Source organism: Medicago sativa, chromosome 8, assembly GCF_051527215.1.
Source record: "Medicago sativa cultivar Bolivia chromosome 8, Bolivia_mono, whole genome shotgun sequence".
NCBI classification, from domain to species: domain Eukaryota; kingdom Viridiplantae; phylum Streptophyta; class Magnoliopsida; order Fabales; family Fabaceae; genus Medicago; species Medicago sativa.
In genome coordinates this window covers 36,471,799-36,492,839 of record NC_140756.1, presented here as the reverse complement: position 1 = coordinate 36,492,839, position 21,041 = coordinate 36,471,799, and the positions used below count along the sequence as shown (strand labels likewise).

Here is a 21,041-nt window from a genome sequence, read left to right as displayed (position 1 = left end):
TTGAAACAGGGCTGGCATGTGTCTCTCTAGGCTGATTTTGCAAGTTCATCTGAGCACCAGAGGCATGCTTCGAACCTAACACACCAACATCACCATGTTTTTTACCATTCAAATCTTTCCTGACTTTCAGATTCGCAGGTCCTTCATTAGAGATTGAACCATTAAGTTTCCTGCAATTTTGGAGATTGTGACCCAGAGTTTTACAGTTGGCGTAGAATGAAGGTTGCTTCTCATATTGGACATCAATAGATAGAGCAAACCCTTCAGTTTCAACAACTACTGATTCAAACAGTTGCTGAGAAAGATCAACATCCACAAGCACCCGAGCAAAAACTCCATATCTCCGACTAAGAGTGGCCTCGTCAATAGATAGGGGGGTACCTAATCCAGAAGCAATTTCAAAGAGAGTTGTTTTCCTCCAGTATTCCTGGGGCAGGTGCATAAATCTCACCCAAATCTGGGCATGAGTTTGTTCTTGAGCTTGAGGTTTGAAACCCTTGGTCCAGCGAGAGAAACGAAGGATCCCTGGCTTCAGATTAACCACACCCAGAGCCCATGTGTTGCGCATATCATCAAGTGAGCTAAAGTGAAACTCAAAGAAACCCTTTCCCAGAGGCGTGATATTCCAATTACTCAAAGAAGGCCACAAAGCAGAGAGCTTCTGTTTCAGACCTAGTGAGGTTGGAGGCTGTTCCCCTTTTCGTAGAGTGATTCTTCCATGGAGATTGAATTAACATTCATTCAGTCCAGATTCATATTCCGATTGTGAGACTTTGACCCGAACAGAGGTTCCCATCACAATTTTTGGGGGCAATTTGGTTAATTGGATCTCAGCGGAAGAGGATAGAGCTTGAATGAAGGATTTACCAGATGCCGGTGGGTTCACTGGCTGAGGCACCACCGGATCCAAGTGATTGAAGCATGGCCAGGGACAGATGGTGGTCATCGGAGCAGAGAATCAGAGAGATCCAAACTGTGCCTAACCAGATCTATAGAAGGGGATGAAGGTAAGGAAAACGGAGAGAGAAAGGAAACCAGAGAACGCCGTCGAAGGAAGAGCCCGTCGGAGACGGAGATTACGGCGGGGAGGGGTAGATCTTAGCAACAGGGGTGCGAAACCCTAGCAGAGACATTTTTTCTATCTAAAATCCATTCAATATTCGCCATTTAGATTAACAAACAAAACTGAACTTGAAAGGAAAACAAAGTTTCATAATGACCAAAATTATTTCTATCATTTTATTTTATTTTGATGTTTATTTTTTAATTTTTTTATAAAAATAAAACCATAAGCACCGGAGCTGCTCATCAAATTATAATTTATTTTGTTAATATTATTAAATTATAATTTATTTGTATGTGTATTAAATTTGACTCTTCATATTTCAAAACAAGTTAGTAATATTAATTAGAGGTATATTTAAGAAAAATAATAAATATATCTAATAATTTGAAAAAGGAAGATGTTAACTTGTGCCCTCAAGACACAAGTTAATGATTCAAATATAGAAATAATATATTGGAATGTGTGCATTGCATTTAATTTTTAACTTTTTAATGCAATAAATGCACAAAATTTTAGAGAATATTTCTTCTTTTGGCTTTCTTAACATGTGCCCTTAGGGCACAAGTTAACACTACCCTTTGAAAAAAGATTCATATTTAGAGACATTTGTTACTCCAAAATATGCTTAGATATACAAACGGGGGAGTATAATTAAATGATCATTAGTTTGTCCTCAAATAATAGTTTGTATATATATTTAATTCCATACTAATCACGCTCTTAAAAACGACAGATTATTATGACTTGAATATCATATAATGTTGGTAGTTATAATTGAATAAAATAATTTGCATAAAGAAGAATTTGGAACATTTACTTAAAAAAAAAAGAATTCGGAACATTATCAATTATATTTTAACTAGTGTGTTAATCCGTGCCAACACAGGGTGATAACCTACTTTGTTCTTAGTCTAATTAGGTCAAATTTGAAGGTCACATTAATTATATTTGATATTGTTAGTTTGTTGAGTTCGTTTTGATCGTTGTAGAAATGTCTTTCTATGTTGATTAGATTTCTGAAGGGATAGTTTTACGGATTGACTTATACTGAAGATTATAATGTCGAAATTACATTACCTACTTTTTTTCTTATTCCAATTAGGTCATATTCAATGGTTGGATTGATTATATTTGATATTGTTAGTTGTTGGGTCCATTTTGTTAGTCGGAGGAATGTCATTCCATGTTGACGAGGTTTTTGAAGGGATAGTTTGTCTGATTGACTTATGCCGAAGATTCTAATGCCAAAACCACAGTTCCTAATTTGTTCTTATTCCAATTAGGTCATATTCAACGGTTGGATTGATTATATTTAATATCTTTAGTCGGTTGGGTCCATTTTGTTCGTTGGAGGAATGCCCTTCCTTGTTAGAGATCAGAATTTGTTAAATTTTTTAGGAAGATTAAAAATAAAATTTGAGATTTTTATAAGGACTAAAATTTATGTAAACCTGATTATTTCTAAATTTTATCCGTATCAACGATCGGGTACTGTGAATTGGATTCCACATGAATAATTCATAGATCATAAATTTATGTATTATGTTTAGGTCTGCACCGGAATATTTTGTTAGTTTAATTTATGGGTAGATTTCAAATAAATATGAGAGGAATCAGATTCTAAAAAAATATATAGGCTCTGTTTGGTAAAAATAGCGGATAGCTGATAAGCTAGTTGATAGCTTATAGCTTATGACTGATAGCGGATAGCTTATAGCTGATGACTGATGACTAATAGCTGATAAGCTAATTGAAGTGTTTGGTAAAATTAGTGGTTCAACTAGCTGATATGTAAAATGACATAAAAGGACATTCTTAATTCAAAATAAAATTTATATCAATTAATACTTAAAATACTTACTTTTTATGAAATTTTAAGATACTTAAAATTTAGTAATTTAAATAGTTAATTTAAAATATATTTTATATATTGTTATTAATAAAATGATTTTTTCCAACAGAACTTTAATTTATATTTATATTCATTTAAATTATATAACTAACAATAATTTTTTTTTGAAAGGAACTAATAATAAAACGAATATTATAAATGTAACAATATATTGTTTACGCAACAAAATATGTATAAAAAGTTAAAACCCACTCAAAAGAATTCCCTAAAAAAAATGTATATAAAAGTCCCTTAATATATATATAAACGTGTCAATTTTTTTGCTAGGTACGTAATAATTTATTAAAAAGTAACATCAAACCTTTATAAAAAGAAACATAACATCTTTAAAAAAAAAAACGTAACTTTTCTGTAAAAAAAAAAAGGAAACGTAACGTTAAATATATTTGATTTTAAACTATAATAAGTTATAAAGGGTGAAAACAGATTTCAGATAAAGTAATAAGGGTAAAAGTGGAAGAAAAAACAATAAGCTATAAGCTCAAACGCTACTTGTAATAGCTTCTGAAAAATAGCTTATAAGCTCGTGAAATAAGCTATAAGCTTCTGGTAAAAGACCATTACCAAACAAGCCTTTTTTTGTCAGACGGGTTTATAAGCTATAAGCTCGTTCATAAGTCTTACCAAACAGACCCTATTAGTCTTGTGGGTGAACGTTAGTGCCATATTAAAATTGCACATGTAAATTCTTCCACACTAAATTCAGTTTTGGCTACTTTTACTTTAATTGCACGTTACGAATATGAGTGATCGTAACGTGGAACCAATCTAAGAGTGGTCAAACTTCGATGCCATTGATCTTAGTGAAGACGAGTTTATATTTGCACTTTTAATTTAAGTTAAATTACATCAGAGATCCTTTAAGTTATTTGATTATAAAATGTTGGCCCTTCAAGTTTCTTTGATACCTCGTACATTCTTTAAGTTATTTAATTGCAACATGTTAGTGCTTTAAATATTTTTCGTAATATTTAGGTCATTTAAGTTATTTACTTGTGACTATTAGGCCCCGAATAACTTTTATTTACAAGGTCTTAAATTCCTCAAATTGTTACGATAAAATAACTTAAATGACCTTGAAGGACCAACTTATTTACTTAATTTACAATTAAATAACTTAAATGACCTTCGATGTACGTTAGCCTATAATTTAAATTCTCTTTCACCAAAACTTAATTATAATACAAAAACTTAACCCAATTTTTAAAATTAGCCAAACACATTATTAAGCATGCCCACCCTGAAATTTGATGAACAAAATCATAAAATTTCCTTTATCGGTTTTTATTTTGTGAATTCAAACACAAATCCTATTAGTACAAATTTTAAAAAAATACGTATTAAAAATATTCATTCATGGTAAAGGGGAGTACAATTGTGTAACGCGCATTTTGAAAGTGTCTAGAATATTCAAAAGTGCGTTATAACTGATATTGTATACATTAATTATACAATACAGAAACGACATCAAGTAGAGAATTTAGATACAAAACATCCAAAGTCTTATGTTTCATAGTGTTCACTAGATAACCAACTGAAACTTGATTACAATAAGTCAATACAACACGTCTTATAATTAAACATATGCATCCATAAGTCCAATTCCAAGTTGGTTCCATGTAAACACGATCAATCCAAAGCTTTTTCTTTACCTTTTGCACGAGAAACATGAGAACCTGAACAAATAAGGAGAGGAATGAGACATAATGCCTCAGTGAGTTCTTCCTAACCCTAAGCTAGTCATAACCTCGGGGAAAAGCCTACGGTTACCACGTGTCTAATATACAACCTGCCGGTTGATTATACGTGTGTGGTCAAGCTTTCTTAGACGGTCGTGCACACTAAACCCGTCATAAGTACTTCTTACCTTGTTATAGGCTTCACTTCTTATTCGTGTCATGGCGGTCAGGGGAATCTAAAACCGCATTGCCTAGAATACGCTCTACGTATCGAGGCCTAAGCATAACATAATCATGACACGATTCTAAACCGGACGATTTGGGAAAACCTAAGTTCGTCACTGGCATAAATTTCTCTATTTGCTCTACACATACATACGTTGTGTCTAACAACGTATCATTCTTGCTATAAATCTAGTTCTTGACGGTCTACGTCAAGGCTCTAAGACAAAACATATATAATATCTAATCAATATGCATAGTCAGATTCATAGGTTAGCGTTGAACCAACAATCAATATCTGAGTTTCTTTTATGGAGAGCCCCGGGGTGGAGTAAACCCGAGCATAATCCCTTCTAACCGATGGAAACCTATCTAAGGAATAACCAACGGAACTCCCTCAGTGACGTGCAGGGCCCTTGTGGCTGATCCCGTTTCACCTAATGGAAACCCCTTGAGTCCAACCTACTGTGGATCTCAAGAGACACGGCACCTACATCTGGCTTAGACTTTCTTGTGAATATGATATCTAATCGTTCACATATTAGCATATTTAAACTCATACACATCTATCTAGTTCTCAACAAGCTATGCCGAGGCTCTATGTTTATTCCCTTTCCGAAGTATAAGTTGCTACCCGATTGTAAATCTAATACATCTCACACATGTCATGCTTTACTACATAAGTTAAACACTTGTTTCAAATTCGAGAGAACCTTAAAAAAAACTATGCCTTGGAGTCTTCTCTTGAGGGGTTTACTAATGAAAAAGGACTGCACGAAGTAAAAACCGACTTGCGGATGACAGAACGGCTTGAAGCGAGCAAACGTGCACTGTGCACTGTCCACTCACCTCGCGAGTGATGTCACTCGTCGTGGCCAATTGCTACTCGCTGTGGCGAGTTGCTAGGCTAGGAAACGCTCAGTTATGTAGGCCAAGTGAAGATTTCAAGTATTTGTGTGGAAAGGAGAAGAAAAATCTAGAGAGAAGGGAGAGCAAAACTTATGCCAAACCCTAGAGAGAGGAAATGAAGAAAAATATGAAGAAATTGGACTTAAAGTCCTTAAATACAACCTCACTGTGAAATTCCAAAAATGCCCTTAGCCTTAGCGTGCGCATTTTAACGTTTCAGATAACATCTCATATCTCTAATAAGCGGAATATTACATCCTACCCCCCCTTAAAAAAAATTCGTCCTCAAAATTTAGAATTTACATGAAAACAAATGCGGATACTTATTCATCATTTCTGACTCTAGTTCCCATGTAGCTTCACCATCTGGCGAACCCTTCCATACCACTTTCACTATAGGAATCTCTTTGTTCCTTAGGGATTTGACGTCACGATCTACTACCCTTTCTGGTTCTGGCTGGAATGTCAAATCCGATTTCAATTCTATGGAGTCTAGTTCAACCAGTTGGAAAGGATCCAGAATAAACTTCTTCAATTGAGATACATGAAACACATCGTGCAAACCTGACATGGCTGGAGGTAAGGCTAACTGATAAGCCGCTGGTCCGATATGCTTAAGAATCAAAAACAGTCCCACGTACCTTGGACACAATTTCTTAGTTCTGAATACACCTCTTAAACCCAGTTTAGGAGTGACTTTTAGGAACACAAGATCACCTTCATTAAACTCTAAAGGTCTCCGTCTCTTGTCCGCATAACTTTTCTGACGACTCTGAGTTGTTCTCATCTTTTCCTGAATTAACTTAATTTTCAGAGTTGTTTCTTGAATAATTTATGGTCCATTAATGATCTTATCTCCAACCTCGGTCCAACATAAAGGAGTTCTACACTTCCTACCATACAACGCTTCATAAGATGCCATTCCGATACTCGAGTGATAACTATTATTGTAGGAAAATTCTATCAAAGGTAAATGATGATTCCAACTTTCTCCATCCTCTAGAATGCAAGCATGCAACATATCTTCTAAGGTCGGAATAGTCCTCTCTGATTGACCGTCGGTCTGTGGATGATGAGAAATGCTTAATTTCAAATGATTTCCTAGATCTCTTTGAAAAGCTTTCCAAAAGTGTGAGGTGAAGATTGGATCTCTGTCCGATACTATGCTCACCAGAACACCATGTAACTTGACGATCTCCGAAATGAACAACTCTGCATATTGCGGTGTTCTGTAGGTAGACTTAACCGGTAAGAAATGAGCTGACTTGGTTAATCTATCTACAATCACCCAAATTGAATCATGACCTTTCTGAGTACGGGGTAATCCTCCTACAAAATCCATAGTAATATGCTCCCACTTCCATTGAGGAATCTCTAACAGTTGAAGCATACCAGCTGGTCTCTAATTTTCAATTTTGACTTGTTGACATACAATACACCTCGCTACAAACTCAACAATATCTGTCTTCATGCCAGGCCACCAGTACTCCTTCTTTAAATCTTGATACATCTTGGTAGCACCAGGATGAATTGAGAAACTACTCTTATGAGCTTCTTCGAAAATCAATCTTCTAAGCTCTTGATCACTTGGGACATATATTCTTCCTTCAAACAAGATTTCCCCATCCGAAGCCATATAAAATTTTGGGTAAACACTTTTTTTCTGAAGTTCTGAATCAACACTCTGCACTTGTATGATCCTTGACCGCAAATTACACGAAACTTTCAGTTTATGTAACCAAATGTCATCATCATCCTCTGTGACTTCAAGGTTAAGATCACGAACCTTTTCATACATCTTACAGGCATGCATCACAACTTTGGCTTGAGCTAAGGCCTTGTGATAAAGCCAAACCGCAAGTGCACGGCCTATCGAAGTAATAGTAGTAAGTAGAGTATCGTTCCGCTAGGGAGTTGTTCAACTTAATTAACTTTTACTGAATGATTAGAGGAGAGAAAGTTGATTAGAAAGAGTTTGATTGCTGAAGGTAAAAACAATAATAATAAAGGGCCTTAGGATCATTGGTTCATCTTAATAACTAATCCTTCACTAGACAAAACCTAAACCTCTAATTTCATGGTTTACACACTAATTTCTAAAGACCGGTTTCCCTTAGCCCCTCACCTTTCCGATGAAAGTCCGGTGAGAGTTTACTTCTAGCAACCAAGCCTATTTCACTGACATGATTACTAGAAGATGCATAGAGGATTGAAACTACTCTTTGTCTCAATAGTTGCAAAGACTATTTCACTGTTTTGCAACTATTGTCTAGATTCACTTGTTCCAACATCAAGACTCCGCTCTCGCATTTATGAATTGATGTTTGGGATGATGGATTAACGATTATCAAACCCTCCGCTTTCGCTTCCACAGTTTGATAATTGTTAATCCACGTTAAGACGGTGAATCTAGATTAGAAATTAGGGTTACATAGAAATTAGGGTTTAGACATGTTTTGTTTAGGATTGAGTCATTAGACTCCCCAATAATCCTAAGACTAAGAAGTCTACTCACTCATGTTCATCGTAGACATGGAGGAAGAAGAGAGAAATACGGTAAAATAAATTGCAAAGAAAGTAAAAGGGAAAATAAAGACTTTTATTAAAATAGCAATTGAAATAAACAAAGTAAAGCATGATTGTTCATGGTGGAGAGCTACTCTATTTATAGCTTTACAATCGACTTAGAAACTAAGCAACTAAAAGGGTAAAATAGTAAAGCTGCAACAGGGTAACTTGGGCCCGAAGAAAAAGCAGCAAAAGAGACTCCTGGAGGTGGCACGGCCGTGCCACATGTTGGCACTGGCCGTGCCAAGCTTCTGACTTGGTGGGAACATATTTTTGTCCCGTATCTTCGTATTCTTGCGCTGTATTTGCTCCAGTCCTCTTTCTTTTGCTCCAAGACACCTTCCACCATATATTTATTCCTAAAATAAAATAAAACATAATTTGAAGTAAAATATTCTAATATAAAATAAAATGCAATAAAACTAAATCAAATCTAAAATAAAACCAAACTAAATAAGGCAATAAATTATACTATCTATGACTCATCAAACTCCCCCACACTTGAATCTTTGCTTGTCCTCAAGCAAAAGGCAGCAAACATAGCAGCAACAAAGATTGATTTATGGCAATATTAAGAACATAAGTCTCAAAGAAAGGTTTTGTTCCAAGTACACTAATTACAATTCCAAATATTCCTCATGAACCTATTCTACCCAACATCAAGTCTCAAGCGAGTGTGTGTGTGCAGTCCAACCCTTTTCTTGCTCCTGTATAAGACAGATATTATGAGGAATAGGTTCTATCCTTAGTGCTAAAGTAACCGAGAAAAGTCCTTTCTTCATTTCATATAAGAGCGATGGGAATTTGAGTTAAAATTAAATTAGATTTAACAATTAAGCACAGGGGGCTGCAGATGCTTAGGGGCTATCTATCCTCGTAGGGAGTCTTCTCGGATGTAATTGTCCTTTCCCCCTAGCATTGATGAATTTGTTTCACTTTAGGTTCAAATTAGGGAGTCACCACCACAATTAGGAAGTTAGGGATTGTCCTTTCCCCCACATGTTGGTGCCATTCTCCCGCCCCATTTAACATTAACAAATTAAAAAGAATATAACAATTAAGAATAATTTGATTAATTTTCCCACACAAACTTATACTACTTTTACTCTTAAGACTTTAAAGGGTCTAAGTTAACACTAAAGATAGAACGTGTTCCTTAAAATACCTATTCATACATTTACTCAAGGATTGCAACCGGGTGCTTTTCTCATTGGAGAATTTTCACATTAAAACAGGATATGGGCGTAGCAAGAACATAAGAAACACAAGAAACTACTTTTATGTACAAGAAACAACCTTTAGAGAAGAGACAAAACAAAAAAATTTCATGCCATATTTACATTAAAAACAAGCTACTTAGTCATGCCTCTTGCTATAAAAAACAAAACAAAAGAATAAAGTTCAAGGGAGTTTGGGAACACTACGACTCTAGACACTTTATTAGGCCCCCCCCCCCCACACTTAGGGGAAGCATTGTCCTCAATGATTCAAAAGAAAAAGAAATTAAAAGAAGAAGAAGAAGAAGGAGTAGAAGTAGAAGAATGAGAGAGATAGGAAGAAGAAGAAGAGAAGAGAGGAAGAGGAAAGCTCACATTTGTTTATTGAGGTCCGTAAGGAGGACCTTGAAGTTGGAGGTGTTGCATCATCCGACGGAGCATCTCATTATTTTCATCATTGACACGGTTGCCCCTTTGAACTTCATTGCGAAGGCCGGAGATCTCAACACCTTGCCTTTGTTGCTCGGTGCTCATCCTCTCAATTTCATTGTGAATCCATGTCCATCTTTGATTTTCATGAAGCTCACCGGTTTCATGGCCATGGTGCCCCTCTTCATGGTGCAAGTTAGCACCTTCTCCTTCATCACGGTGCAAGTTAGCACCTTCTCCCTCATCATCATCTTGCTCACCAAGAACCTGCACATCATTAACATACAACCAATTTTCTTCCACCTCGGTGGTAGTCCGAGATGGGTTAGGCAATAAAAACATGATTGGCACATTTAGCTTGAGTTGGTAATGGAGGGGTGGACGATGTTTGATGAAATTCATAGCAATAAGGGTCTCTATGTTAAGCCTATTGTTTCCCTCAATTGGTTTGATCCCCTCATCTTCACCCACTCCAAAACACCTAGCTATATATGTAATGATGCCACCCACCACTATGTCTCCTCTACCGGCCGGTCTAGTACCGACAAAGTCTAGGTGATCAATCAAATAAAAACAGGTATTGACGGGGTGGTTGTGGAGCATTGCCCATAGAATGAATAATTCATCGGTTCTAGTGTTTCCTAGCTTGGTTCTACCCCAAATAGTGCAAGCCATTACCCTCTGAAGGTACCTAAGTACGGGGTTGTGAATATTGCTAGCTTTGTTCGCCCTAGGGACGTATTTGTTAAGACCGGTGATTTGTTTCCAAAAGGCAGCTGGGTCATAGTTAGCCGGTTTTAGACTAGGATCCCAATGATCATGAATATATCCTTCATTTGCAAAACCTAAGGCTTCACAAAAGTGCTGAAGTGACATGTCATAATCAATATTCATTAACCGGAAAACAACTCTATGGTTAGGGTTATCATAATCCAACTTATCTTTGGTAAAATCTATTGAGCTCAAGAATTCATAAGTGAAATTTTCATAACCCCGCATAGGTTTCAGCAATTCAGTCCAACCTAACTTTCCTATCAACCTAGAAACATCATCAAACAGCTCTAGCACATCTAAAGTGTTGGGATCAGGATAACGAGAAGGATGCAAGTGTTTAGAGATGAGATTTTTATACCTGTCCCTTTGCTTGTTATTTTTGAACTGGATCCCATGATTCTTCACTTGGGCTTGCTTCTTTGGGGGAGGTCCTCCTTGAGAGCTTGCTGGTTCTTTACCACTTCTTCTTGAAGCCATTTGACCCTTGTTGGAATTGGTTTTGAAGGTTTAGGGTTTGGGAGAATTTTTGTTGGAAAGGAGAGGTTTGGGGTTGGGGTTGATGTTTAAGGAAGGTTTGTTGGTTTGGATGTGGAGTTTGGTGAAGGTTTTGTGGTGTTTAGGTTAGGTTTTGAAAGATTAGGGTTTTGGTGAATTATGGGTTTGAATGGATGAAAGATGTTTTTGATTGGTGGTTTTTGTTTTGGGTGAAGTTTGTGGTTGATTGGTGAAAGAATGGAGTGATTTGGTTAAGAATTGAGGGAGATATGAGGGTTTGAAGTTTTGAAGGTTATGGAGGTTTAGAGAGAAGTTTGAAGGTAGAGAGAGGTTTGTGGTTTGAGAATGAATGGGGAAGAAGAAGAAAAATTGGGTTTATAGTGGCTAGAACACGGGCACGGCCGTGCCACCTATTGGCACGGGCCGTGCCATCTTTCTGACTTCATGGCCAATTTTTGCTTTAAAAACTTGGCACGGCCGTGCCATTCCTAGCACGGGCCGTGCCACCTTTCTGGTCATGGGGCTTCAAAATTTTTCCATTTTTTTTTTATTTTTTTCGAATCATCTCGGACAATTACCTACAAAAACACTTAAAACAAAGAAAAACAAAACAAAAGCAATTAAATGCGTGGGTTGCCTCCCACGAAGCGCTCTTTTAATGTCATTAGCTTGACGGTTAGAAAGAGTCCTTAGAATGGATCAAAGATATCATATTGTGTAGATGACGCTATAAAACGTTCTTTCACAACATGATCGTTAAGCATGCAACAAGAGTAAACAGCGGGACCCTTCATAACATTTTCCAACTCGTATCCTACCATTTGATCACTCACTTGAAAGACTATCCTACCAAGTTTCACATCAATGAGAGCTCCCGCAGTTGCGAGGAAAGGTCTACCTAGGATTATAGGGACGTCGTCATCCTCTTCAATGTCAACGACTACAAAATCAGTGGGGATGTATATCCCCTCTATCTTAACAGGTATGTCCTCGACAAATCCTACAAGTTTCATGGTAGAACGATCTGCTAACTTCAGTTCCATTTCGGTAGGTTTCAACTCTCCTATCCCTATCCTTTTAAGAAGAGACAAAGGCAGCAAACTAACACTAGCTCCTAAGTCACATAAGGCTTTGTTTATGGTTTCATTCCCAATTTCACATGGTATGGCAAAGCTACCTGGATCTCTAAGCTTAGGGGGTGCTTCTTGGATGATTGCACTAGTTTCCTTAGCCAAGGCTATTGTCTCATTATGCTCTATAGCCCTTTTCTTTGAAAAAATTTCCTTTAAAAACTTGGCATATAGAGGCATCCTAGACAAAGCTTCAGCAAAGGGAAGTTTAATGCAAATCTTCCTAAGTATGTTAACAAATTTTTCAAACTTACCCTCTAGTTTAAGCTTTTCAGGATTTAAGGGGGATGGAGTTTTGTTTTCTTCAAGTGGTTTTGCTTCTTCTATCACAACTTTATCACCTAAGGGCTTGACATTCTCTTTCCCAATGTTTTTAACCTTAGCAAAAGTTTCACCTAACTTACTACCCCTAAAAGATATGACATTAACTTGGGCTTTGGGATTGGCTTCGGTTTGACCAGGAAAGACTCCCGGTGTTTGGGAAGAGGTAGCCACTTGTTGGGCTATTTGAGAGATTTGAGTTTCAAGCATTTTAGAGTGAGTAGCAATAGAATCAACCTTGGTATTGAGCTTGGAGAGAGAATCATTCAGAAATCCAGTTTGGTTTTTAAGTTCTTGAAGTTGTTTGTTTTGGTTGGCAATAGAATTTTCCAACAAAATTTCCAAATTGGATTTTTGAGTGAATCTTTGGTTGTTTGCATAACCGGGTGGTGCTACTTGTCCATAGGGATTTTGGTTTTTATAAAAATTTTGATTTTGTCTCATCCCTTGGTTGTATTGAGCATAATTCATTTGCTCAACACCGTTAATAGCACTACCTAGTTGGCAATCAACACCAGCATGACCAGTTATACCACATATTTCACAAGAAGGAGTAGAAGCAGAATTGATAGCACTAACATTGAGTTTTTGAAGTTTTTCAGTTAGTGTATCAATTTTAGAAGCAAGGTGGTCATAGTTAGAGACTTCGTGTATACCTGCCTCCTTTTTGGAGGGTGAAGAACTAGAGATGGCTCTCTCGTCGGTCCATTTGTAATGATTCTGAGCCATGTCTTCAATTAGGGCATACGCCTCCGTGTAGTTCTTGTTCATAAGTGCTCCACCTGCAGCTACATCAACAGACATCTTAGTGGTATAAGACAAGCCATTATAAAAAGTGTGGACTATAAGCCACTTCTCTAGGCCATGGTGGGGACAAAGTCTTAGCATTTCTTTGAAACGCTCCCACGCCTCATAGAGAGATTCCCCATCTTTTTGGTTGAACCGCGTGATTTGGTCTCTAAGTTTAGCAGTTTTAGATGGTGGAAAGAAACGGGCAAGGAATGCTTGCCTCATCTGATCCCATGAAGTAATGGAACCGACTTCGAGGGAATGGAACCAAGCGCTAGCTCTATCCCTTAAGGAAAAGGGAAAGAGATGAAGTCTTACGGCTTCTTGGTTCTCCTTCATGGTTCCACTAATTCGTAGGAAAACAGAGATGTGAAGATTGGGATCCTCAGTGGGGGATCCCGAGAATTGGTTTTGCTGCACCAAGTTAAGTAGGGCAGGCTTAATTTCAAAATTGTCATCCTCAACCGTTGGGTACACAATAACAGCTTGTGGCTCAGCCGTAGACGGCGTTGCATACTCTTTGAGAGTGCGATTGGCCATGGCGGTGTTATTTTGTGCTGCTCTCCTTCTTCTATGTAAGAACCTTTCGATCTCGGGTATGAATACCGCTTGATTTCTACTTCTTCGCATACAAGGTTGAGAACCCAAGAAGTTAACGATAACAGAAAAAATAAAAAGTTAAAAATAAAAAGAAAAAGAGAAAGAAGAAGAGAGAATTCTAATCACTAAGGAAAAGCTAATTAAATTAGTTAACTCCCCGACAACGGCGCCAAAAACTTGATAAAGCCAAACCGCAAGTGCACGGCCTATCGAAGTAATAGTAGTAAGTAGAGTATCGTTCTGCTAGGGAGTTGTTCAACTTAATTAACTTTTACTGAATGATTAGAGGAGAGAAAGTTGATTAGAAAGAGTTTGATTGCTGAAGGTAAAAACAATAATAATAAAGGGCCTTAGGATCATTGGTTCATCTTAATAACTAATCCTTCACTAGACAAAACCTAAACCTCTAATTTCATGGTTTACACACTAATTTCTAAAGACCGGTTTCCCTTAGCCCCTCACCTTTCCGATGAAAGTCCGGTGAGAGTTTACTTCTAGCAACCAAGCCTATTTCACTGACATGATTACTAGAAGATGCATAGAGGATTGAAACTACTCTTTGTCTCAATAGTTGCAAAGACTATTTCACTGTTTTGCAACTATTGTCTAGATTCACTTGTTCCAACATCAAGACTCCGCTCTCGCTTTATGAATTGATGTTTGGGATGATGGATTAACGATTATCAAACCCTCCGCTTTCGCTTCCACAGTTTGATAATTGTTAATCCACGTTAAGACGGTGAATCTAGATTAGAAATTAGGGTTACATAGAAATTAGGGTTTAGACATGTTTTGTTTAGGATTGAGTCATTAGACTCCCCAATAATCCTAAGACTAAGAAGTCTACTCACTCATGTTCATCGTAGACATGGAGGAAGAAGAGAGAAATACGGTAAAATAAATTGCAAAGAAAGTAAAAGGGAAAATAAAGACTTTTATTAAAATAGCAATTGAAATAAACAAAGTAAAGCATGATTGTTCATGGTGGAGAGCTACTCTATTTATAGCTTTACAATCGACTTAGAAACTAAGCAACTAAAAGGGTAAAACAGTAAAGCTGCAACAGGGTAACTTGGGCCCGAAGAAAAAGCAGCAAAAGAGACTCCTGGAGGTGGCACGGCCGTGCCACATGTTGGCACTGGCCGTGCCAAGCTTCTGACTTGGTGGGAACATATTTTTGTCCCGTATCTTCGTATTCTTGCGCTGTATTTGCTCCAGTCCTCTTTCTTTTGCTCCAAGACACCTTCCACCATATATTTATTCCTAAAATAAAATAAAACATAATTTGAAGCAAAATATTCTAATATAAAATAAAATGCAATAAAACTAAATCAAATCTAAAATAAAACCAAACTAAATAAGGCAATAAATTATACTATCTATGACTCATCAAACTCCCCCACACTTGAATCTTTGCTTGTCGTCAAGCAAAAGGCAGCAAACATAGCAGCAACAAAGATTGATTTATGGCAATATTAAGAACATAAGTCTCAAAGAAAGGTTTTGTTCCAAGTACACTAATTACAATTCCAAATATTCCTCATGAACCTATTCTACCCAACATCAAGTCTCAAGCGAGTGTGTGTGCAGTCCAACCCTTTTCTTGCTCCTGTATAAGACAGATATTATGAGGAATAGGTTCTATCCTTAGTGCTAAAGTAACCGAGAAAAGTCCTTTCTTCATTTCATATAAGAGTGATGGGAATTTGAGTTAAAATTAAATTAGATTTAACAATTAAGCACAGGGGGCTGCAGATGCTTAGGGGCTATCTATCCTCGTAGGGAGTCTTCTCGGATGTAATTGTCCTTTCCCCCTAGATTCAAAATCACCCTAAGTAGTGCTGCAAAATTATTGTTTGTTTCATCTCCGCGTAGGAAGTCTTTTTGGATGTAATTGTCCTTTCCCCCTAGCATTGATGAATTTGTTTCACTTTAGGTTCAAATTAGGGAGTCACCACCACAATTAGGAAGTTAGGGATTGTCCTTTCCCCCACATGTTGGTGCCATTCTCCCGCCCCATTTAACATTAACAAATTAAAAAGAATATAACAATTAAGAATAATTTGATTAATTTTCCCACACAAACTTATACTACTTTTACTCTTAAGACTTTAAAGGGTCTAAGTTAACACTAAAGATAGAACGTGTTCCTTAAAATACCTATTCATACATTTACTCAAGGATTGCAACCGGGTGCTTTTCTCATTGGAGAATTTTCACATTAAAACAGGATATGGGCGTAGCAAGAACATAAGAAACACAAGAAACTACTTTTATGTACAAGAAACAACCTTTAGAGAAGAGACAAAACAAAAAAATTTCATGCCATATTTACATTAAAAACAAGCTACTTAGTCATGCCTCTTGCTATAAAAAACAAAACAAAAGAATAAAGTTCAAGGGAGTTTGGGAACACTACGACTCTAGACACTTTATTAGCCCCCCCCCCCCCCCCCCCCCACACTTAGGGGAAGCATTGTCCTCAATGATTCAAAAGAAAAAGAAATTAAAAGAAGAAGAAGAAGGAGTAGAAGTAGAAGAATGAGAGAGATAGGAAGAAGAAGAAGAGAAGAGAGGAAGAGGAAAGCTCACATTTGTTTATTGAGGTCCGTAAGGAGGACCTTGAAGTTGGAGGTGTTGCATCATCCGACGGAGCATCTCATTATTTTCATCATTGACACGGTTGCCCCTTTGAACTTCATTGCGAAGGCCGGAGATCTCAACACCTTGCCTTTGTTGCTCGGTGCTCATCCTCTCAATTTCATTGTGAATCCATGTCCATCTTTGATTTTCATGAAGCTCACCGGTTTCATGGCCATGGTGCCCCTCTTCATGGTGCAAGTTAGCACCTTCTCCCTCATCATCATCTTGCTCACCAAGAACCTGCACATCATTAACATACAACCAATTTTCTTCCACCTCGGTGGTAGTCCGAGATGGGTTAGGCAATAAAAACATGATTGGCACATTTAGCTTGAGTTGGTAATGGAGGGGTGGACGATGTTTGATGAAATTCATAGCAATAAGGGTCTCTATGTTAAGCCTATTGTTTCCCTCAATTGGTTTGATCCCCTCATCTTCACCCACTCCAAAACACCTAGCTATATATGTAATGATGCCACCCACCACTATGTCTCCTCTACCGGCCGGTCTAGTACCGACAAAGTCTAGGTGATCAATCAAATAAAAACAGGTATTGACGGGGTGGTTGTGGAGCATTGCCCATAGAATGAATAATTCATCGGTTCTAGTGTTTCCTAGCTTGGTTCTACCCCAAATAGTGCAAGCCATTACCCTCTGAAGGTACCTAAGTACGGGGTTGTGAATATTGCTAGCTTTGTTCGCCCTAGGGACGTATTTGTTAAGACCGGTGATTTGTTTCCAAAAGGCAGCTGGGTCATAGTTAGCCGGTTTTAGACTAGGATCCCAATGATCATGAATATATCCTTCATTTGCAAAACCTAAGGCTTCACAAAAGTGCTGAAGTGACATGTCATAATCAATATTCATTAACCGGAAAACAACTCTATGGTTAGGGTTATCATAATCCAACTTATCTTTGGTAAAATCTATTGAGCTCAAGAATTCATAAGTGAAATTTTCATAACCCCGCATAGGTTTCAGCAATTCAGTCCAACCTAACTTTCCTATCAACCTAGAAACATCATCAAACAGCTCTAGCACATCTAAAGTGTTGGGATCAGGATAACGAGAAGGATGCAAGTGTTTAGAGATGAGATTTTTATACCTGTCCCTTTGCTTGTTATTTTTGAACTGGATCCCATGATTCTTCACTTGGGCTTGCTTCTTTGGGGGAGGTCCTCCTTGAGAGCTTGCTGGTTCTTTACCACTTCTTCTTGAAGCCATTTGACCCTTGTTGGAATTGGTTTTGAAGGTTTAGGGTTTGGGAGAATTTTTGTTGGAAAGGAGAGGTTTGGGGTTGGGGTTGATGTTTAAGGAAGGTTTGTTGGTTTGGATGTGGAGTTTGGTGAAGGTTTTGTGGTGTTTAGGTTAGGTTTTGAAAGATTAGGGTTTTGGTGAATTATGGGTTTGAATGGATGAAAGATGTTTTTGATTGGTGGTTTTTGTTTTGGGTGAAGTTTGTGGTTGATTGGTGAAAGAATGGAGTGATTTGGTTAAGAATTGAGGGAGATATGAGGGTTTGAAGTTTTGAAGGTTATGGAGGTTTAGAGAGAAGTTTGAAGGTAGAGAGAGGTTTGTGGTTTGAGAATGAATGGGGAAGAAGAAGAAAAATTGGGTTTATAGTGGCTAGAACACGGGCACGGGCCGTGCCACCTATTGGCACGGGCCGTGCCATCTTTCTGACTTCATGGCCAATTTTTGCTTTAAAAACTTGGCACGGCCGTGCCATTCCTAGCACGGGCCGTGCCACCTTTCTGGTCATGGGGCTTCAAAATTTTTCCATTTTTTTTTTATTTTTTTCGAATCATCTCGGACAATTACCTACAAAAACACTTAAAACAAAGAAAAACAAAACAAAAGCAATTAAATGCGTGGGTTGCCTCCCACGAAGCGCTCTTTTAATGTCATTAGCTTGACGGTTAGAAAGAGTCCTTAGAATGGATCAAAGATATCATATTGTGTAGATGACGCTATAAAACGTTCTTTCACAACATGATCGTTAAGCATGCAACAAGAGTAAAGAGCGGGACCCTTCATAACATTTTCCAACTCGTATCCTACCATTTGATCACTCACTTGAAAGACTATCCTACCAAGTTTCACATCAATGAGAGCTCCCGCAGTTGCGAGGAAAGGTCTACCTAGGATTATAGGGACGTCGTCGTCCTCTTCAATGTCAACGACTACAAAATCAGTGGGGATGTATATCCCCTCTATCTTAACAGGTATGTCCTCGACAAATCCTACAAGTTTCATGGTAGAACGATCTGCTAACTTCAGTTCCATTTCGGTAGGTTTCAACTCTCCTATCCCTATCCTTTTAAGAAGAGACAAAGGCAGCAAACTAACACTAGCTCCTAAGTCACATAAGGCTTTGTTTATGGTTTCATTCCCAATTTCACATGGTATGGCAAAGCTACCTGGATCTCTAAGCTTAGGGGGTGCTTCTTGGATGATTGCACTAGTTTCCTTAGCCAAGGCTATTGTCTCATTATGCTCTATAGCCCTTTTCTTTGAAAAAATTTCCTTTAAAAACTTGGCATATAGAGGCATCCTAGACAAAGCTTCAGCAAAGGGAAGTTTAATGCAAATCTTCCTAAGTATGTTAACAAATTTTTCAAACTTACCCTCTAGTTTAAGCTTTTCAGGATTTAAGGGGGATGGAGTTTTGTTTTCTTCAAGTGGTTTTGCTTCTTCTATCACAACTTTATCACCTAAGGGCTTGACATTCTCTTTCCCAATGTTTTTAACCTTAGCAAAAGTTTCACCTAACTTACTACCCCTAAAAGATATGACATTAACTTGGGCTTTGGGATTGGCTTCGGTTTGACCAGGAAAGACTCCCGGTGTTTGGGAAGAGGTAGCCACTTGTTGGGCTATTTGAGAGATTTGAGTTTCAAGCATTTTAGAGTGAGTAGCAATAGAATCAACCTTGGTATTGAGCTTGGAGAGAGAATCATTCAGAAATCCAGTTTGGTTTTTAAGTTCTTGAAGTTGTTTGTTTTGGTTGGCAATAGAATTTTCCAACAAAATTTCCAAATTGGATTTTTGAGTGAATCTTTGGTTGTTTGCATAACCGGGTGGTGCTACTTGTCCATAGGGATTTTGGTTTTTATAAAAATTTTGATTTTGTCTCATCCCTTGGTTGTATTGAGCATAATTCATTTGCTCAACACCGTTAATAGCACTACCTAGTTGGCAATCAACACCAGCATGACCAGTTATACCACATATTTCACAAGAAGGAGTAGAAGCAGAATTGATAGCACTAACATTGAGTTTTTGAAGTTTTTCAGTTAGTGTATCAATTTTAGAAGCAAGGTGGTCATAGTTAGAGACTTCGTGTATACCTGCCTCCTTTTTGGAGGGTGAAGAACTAGAGATGGCTCTCTCGTCGGTCCATTTGTAATGATTCTGAGCCATGTCTTCAATTAGGGCATACGCCTCCGTGTAGTTCTTGTTCATAAGTGCTCCACCTGCAGCTACATCAACAGACATCTTAGTGGTATAAGACAAGCCATTATAAAAAGTGTGGACTATAAGCCACTTCTCTAGGCCATGGTGGGGACAAAGTCTTAGCATTTCTTTGAAACGCTCCCACGCCTCATAGAGAGATTCCCCATCTTTTTGGTTGAACCGCGTGATTTGGTCTCTAAGTTTAGCAGTTTTAGATGGTGGAAAGAAACGGGCAAGGAATGCTTGCCTCATCTGATCCCATGAAGTAATGGAACCGACTTCGAGGGAATGGAACCAAGCGCTAGCTCTATCCCTTAAGGAAAAGGGAAAGAGATGAAGTCTTACGGCTTCTTGGTTCTCCTTCATGGTTCCACTAATTCGTAGGAAAACAGAGATGTGAAGATTGGGATCCTCAGTGGGGGATCCCGAGAATTGGTTTTGCTGCACCAAGTTAAGTAGGGCAGGCTTAATTTCAAAATTGTCATCCTCAACCGTTGGGTACACAATAACAGCTTGTGGCTCAGCCGTAGACGGCGTTGCATACTCTTTGAGAGTGCGATTGGCCATGGCGGTGTTATTTTGTGCTGCTCTCCTTCTTCTATGTAAGAACCTTTCGATCTCGGGTATGAATACCGCTTGATTTCTACTTCTTCGCATACAAGGTTGAGAACCCAAGAAGTTAACGATAACAGAAAAAATAAAAAGTTAAAAATAAAAAGAAAAAGAGAAAGAAGAAGAGAGAATTCTAATCACTAAGGAAAAGCTAATTAAATTAGTTAACTCCCCGGCAACGGCGCCAAAAACTTGATAAAGCCAAACCGCAAGTGCACG

The 21,041-nt window shown here is 37.9% G+C and overlaps 2 non-coding genes across 2 annotated transcripts; both read left to right on the top strand.

Annotated features, from left to right (window-relative positions):
* The first annotated feature begins 13,581 nt into the window (after nucleotides 1–13,581).
* Nucleotides 13,582–13,688, top strand: LOC146898858 (small nucleolar RNA R71). The gene has a single exon (XR_015024303.1). It is a non-coding gene; the product is annotated as a small nucleolar RNA R71 (small nucleolar RNA).
* A 6,619-nt stretch (nucleotides 13,689–20,307) lies between these two features.
* On the top strand, nucleotides 20,308–20,414 carry LOC146898857 (small nucleolar RNA R71). Its single transcript, XR_015024302.1, has one exon. It is a non-coding gene; the product is annotated as a small nucleolar RNA R71 (small nucleolar RNA).
* Nucleotides 20,415–21,041: the final 627 nt, after the last annotated feature.